Genomic DNA, 5049 nt, shown 5'->3' with positions numbered 1-5049 from the left:
CTCAAGCTTCCACTTCTGCCATCGCAGCAGCCAGCAGTGGGCGGGGCAGCCCAGCTGCAGAGCAGCAAGCGTGCGTGGTGTCAAGGGTCACTGGACAGACTTCTCAGGCTTGCGGAGCACTTTGCCAGCCGGCTACAGGAAGCCCCGACTGTGTGGGGCGGGGCCTGGAGGCGGGGCGAGAAGGCCGTAGAGGCAAGTGGCTGAAGGTGGGTGGACTGGCCTCTGAGTCTGGCCTGACACAACTTGGACTGACCCGCCAGCCTGGGCTTCCGTTGCCAGCACGTGGTGTGAGGATTGGCGAGTGGCCTCTGGTGTGATCAGGAGGGTCCAGGGCTTTTTTGCAACCTCAGCCATGGAAACGCCTGCATTTTGCAAGGATAAAGGTTGGGGCCAGAAGTTGATTTCTAGGTGTTGACAGGGAACCCACAGCAGAAGGCCCTTCGCCATCCGCGGGGACCTCTCCGGGAGACTCTGTCTCGTCCCTGAGATGAGGGGTTCTGGAGGATGTTCCGAGTTCATTTGTTTGCCCATAATTACAGTGCCTCCTGTGTTCTAGCCCGGACCGGCACGAGGCTGCAGGGGGCACCAGGGCTAGCTTTCTGTCCTTCCTCTGCAGGAAACGCTAGGCAGACAAGAGAAAGTTGCACATGGTACTCAGTAGAGAGACGCAAGCAAACAGTGATGTGACAGCACTGGGGAGTTATTTTGGATTCAGTGGCAGGGAAACCTACTCTTTGAGGAGGTTGGATTAACATGAGATCAGAATGACAGGGAGGAGCCAGCGTGTAAGCTGAACGTGGGGAAAGGCAAGAGAATAACTGGGCTGTTCGCTGGTCAGTTGGAGACTAAAGCAGCCACCCTGGAATGAGAGGCAGATAGCAGCGAAGCAATTTTGGAAGTCTTTGGGGATGGTTAGTGCTTGCTGAGGGACTCACCCAGCGTGCCTCACGGTTTTTGGGTTTTTTTGTTTTGTTTGTTTGGTTTTCTTTTTGGCTTGAACAACTAAGTGGATGGTGGTACCAATGTCTACGGCAAGGGAGGTAGAGAGGTCTGTGTTAGCCAGATGAACCTGTTAGGCATCTCAAAGATGTGTTCAAAGGCCAGACGGACCAATGAATTTGAAACCCTATTTCAAGAGGACCTTGTTGCCCAGAGAACAACTGTGCTTACCGATTTTATTTAATCCCTTTCGCACACAGCCAGGGTTAAGGTGGTAAATACAAGGTTCTGAGACACGGTCCTGCCCTCAGAGAACTATCAATACAATCACACCACCCTCACAGAACACACGTGGGCTAGTTAGAAAACCAAGAGCAAGGTGTGGAAGGAGAGAATGATTGAGAAGGTGTGTCACAAAGGAGTGAGAGGCTCTTCTGCCATGTCTGAGGAATACTGGGTATGAGACTCATTTTCAAGGAGCCAAAAAGGGAAGACCAGAAAGGTGGTGTGGAGTGGTTGGTTTGAAGAGGCTGTGCCTAGCTTCATGTCTTGCTCCTTAATGAAGCAGCATTAGGAAAACCCTTTCTGGGGTTAGACATCCAGACACTTGCAAGCCAGGGAGCTTCCTCCCCAGCCTCCTGGCTGATGGTCCCGCGGGCCCAGAACCTCTCCCTGGTAATTGCTTTCCATAATGTGTTTGCTCCAAACCAATTTCACGCCTCCGTGAGGACTCCGCCTAGCACTGGAGTTGCGGACCTCCCTACCACCAACCTATCCGCCTGTGAACGGGTGGGCTCGCACATACCACAGAGTCAACATAACAGATACCCAGAATTCGAGAACCTTGACATAATAAAAGATGCATATACCTACATGCGTGCACACTAGACTTTAAAATACTCGTGTACAATTCCCGCACAGAAGCCCGTGTTCACTGTGGAGTAAGAAGTGCTTTGAAGCTTGTACCTCTTGCCCGGTTCTAGTTTCTTTGCTCTCGACGCCTCTCTTGACTAACGCCAGGGGGCGCTGCGGCACCCCGCGGCTCCCTCGATGTGACTGCAGTTGCGTCCTAGTGCCACCAGAGGGTTCTCGCGGACAGAAGCCGACGTGGCCCTCAGTGGGAGGGCACTCCCGCCTGAGTGAGTCGGAGATGTGGACCTGTTGACTTTGGCTTTAGAACACTTTGCTCTTTGTGTGTGTGTGTGTGTGTGTGTGTGTGTGTGTGTGTGTGTGTGTGTGTGTGTGTGTATGTGTCCTCCCTTGATGCAACTGCCAGCACATGAAGTAGAGGACAGAAGGTGAGGCCTAATAGAGAGGGTAAATCAAACCATTTAGCCACTTGTAGAGGTGCATGCCTGCAGACACTGAGTTTGAGTCTAGTCTGGTAAAGAACTAGGTTAGGCAGGCCACATAAGTCCTGGGTTTTTTGTTTGTTAGTTTGCTTTGTTGTTGTTGTTTGTTTTGTTTTCCTCTGAGACAAGGTTCCACTGTGAGGTCCTGGCAGTCCTGGAACTCCCTCTGGCCTCAAACTCATAGACATCCTTCTGCCTCTGCTTCTGGGATTTAAGACATGTACCAACTCCCCACCTTCCCGCAAGCCCTGTTTTTAAAAGCCAAGTAAGTAAATAATCACACTTGAGATCATATTTCCAACAAAGAAATGAAAGCAAACAAAACACAGATCCCTGTGCCAAGCATTTTCCAAAGCTCCGCACAGGGAGGGCAGGCACGGCTCAGCTCCGAGACCACGCACAGCTCCATTTTTATTCTCTTATTTATTTTTAATGTTTTTAGATTTATTTTTTATTAACATGAGTGAGTGTTGGGCCTACATAGGCATTTGTGCCCCATGTGCAGTGCATGCCAGGTGCCCAGAGGTTTGAGGAGGGAGTCAGGTTCTCTGGTACTGAAGTTACCAAAGGCTGAGAGCTGTCACGTGGGTGCTGGGAACAGAACCCCCATCCTCTGGAAGAGCAGCCATTGCTCTTTAAGGGCTGAACCATCTCCATAGCCCCCTGGTTCCGTTGTAGGAAAGATCAGGTACTAGATGTTCAGGGACTCCGTAGCAAAGTCCCCATTTTCTGCTGGTAAAGAGCCAGTTTTGTTCAGATTTGATGGCTTTGGTCAAGGACAGTGTCTGTCCTTGGTCCTAAAGCACTGCTGACTGGGTGGAAGGTGAGTCCTTTCTCTCTTGGATAGGAACTCTCTTCCTTTGCTCCTTGCAGCAAGAACTCACTTTGGAAGACTCATTCTGCCTCAGATCCACGTAAGCCTTGCTTCCTAAGCAGCGTAGATAACATGCTCCCTCTCACAGACAGAAGAGTTAAGTCAGAGGTGCCAGGGCCATGTGGCTCAGGGAGGACCAGAACTGGCCTCCAAGTTTCTTCTTAAATCTCCAGCAAGGCTTCCCCATTTGCTATGTGGTCTCAGCTCCACCCTGAAAGCAAGGGCAGAGGTAGAAATTGGGCTGCAGCAGTCACCCCTAAGCTGTGGTCCTAGCTGCTGAACATCAAAGACCGGAGCAGCCACTCCTCATGACCCCAGCGGGGCAAGGGACTGATTGAAGATATAAATGGGCTGCCGAGCTCAGTATCTGGCTCACATGCCGGGTCAGGACAAAGCCCCTGAGGCGTCACTTAGCGCATCACTTCTGAGTGGGCTGCCCACTGGGATTCATTGGTACCAAACTATAAACCTCCACCTCCTTGCAGCTTGAGCGGGGAGTGTAGTGCTCCACACTAGGCTCCTGGCTTGAGAGAGGTGACACACATTTCTAAGACCAGAAGGCCTTTACTCTCCAGTCCCTGAGATAACACAGATGATCCATTCTGTGTTCATAGAGAATGGCCGGCTTGCTTGAGTGTGCATTCACTATCAGAGCTTTGGGACTGAGATATTTCAACATATGTCCTTTTGAGCTTTTGAAATTTTGTTCTATGCGATGTTATTACCTATGCAAAAAATGGATGCAATTACTTTTAAAAATGGCTCTTCTCCGTGTGTTATTTGATTGGTGCGGAAGCTACTCATACAGCTTTAATTGCTGTAATTGTAGCTCAAAGTTCCCTCCATAATTCATCAAGTCAATAAGCCTCTATTATGTATCCAACACTGTAAAGCCATCAAACCAAGTACTTGACCTCTCCCTTCTGAAGTACAATATGCTTTTGAAATCTGGTCTTCATTATCAGCGCCGTGGAGGGCTTGCTTAACTTAACCAAGAATTGTTTGGAAGATTGTCTTCAGTCAGTGGTGTATTCTGGTTCTTGATTGTGAGCTGGGGGTTCCCAGACTTAGCCAAAGTACCTCTTCTTTCTCCAAGGTGGCATCTTCTCCCCAGTCTTGTCTGTTGTCTTCATTGGCAGCATGGAGAACCCAAAGTCTATCAGGGCTGCATCGAAACAACACCATCTTCCATTCCCTTCTCCAGTGAATTTTGGTGAAGGCGTTACCTCCCTTCCCCTTTCCTCCCACTCACCGTGTGGCCCTGGCTCATCTGGCCTTGGGTTCAGACTGGCCTAGAACTCGCTGTATAGCTGCCAATGACCTTGAACGCCTGAGGCTCCTGCCTCTGCTTCCCCGACTGAGAACATCACCTCCAGCTCAATGTCTGTCTCAGGTAATCCTGCGCTCTTCCTCGGGGCTCCCCAGTCTAACAGTGTAGCTCTACCCACTAGCTAATACAACACTCCCGCCTGGGACAACCGCTACTGAGACCCAGCAGGACCATCTGCCCTCCTCTGTCCCCTGTGCCAGCTGTGCAGCTTGGTCTGGTAGGTTTTTCTCTTTACCTGAGTCACTCGCATTCCTGAACTGTACCCTGTTGAACTTGTCTGGCTTGGCTATCGACCCTTCTGTTAGGCTCTTCCTGACCCCACCTGAACAGTTCCCTAAGCCGAAAGCTGCAAGTTGTTGGCCAGACTAACGCTGCATTTTCAACTTTGGGCCACACTCTTCTTGCTTCCTTCTCACTGATCTGAGTGGGAAGCTGACCTGAGGTGCTTACGCAGCCAAAAGCCGCTGACTTTTGCCTCTAGAACGACAAATCTGCTGCTGGGAATCAGAGGAGGGGGACAGTCAAGGCGGAATGGGGGAGGTGAGCAGAGTCAT

Source organism: Myodes glareolus, chromosome 6, assembly GCF_982192425.1.
Source record: "Myodes glareolus chromosome 6, mMyoGla1.1, whole genome shotgun sequence".
Lineage (NCBI taxonomy): Eukaryota > Metazoa > Chordata > Mammalia > Rodentia > Cricetidae > Myodes > Myodes glareolus.
Note: the sequence above shows the minus strand (reverse complement) of the source record.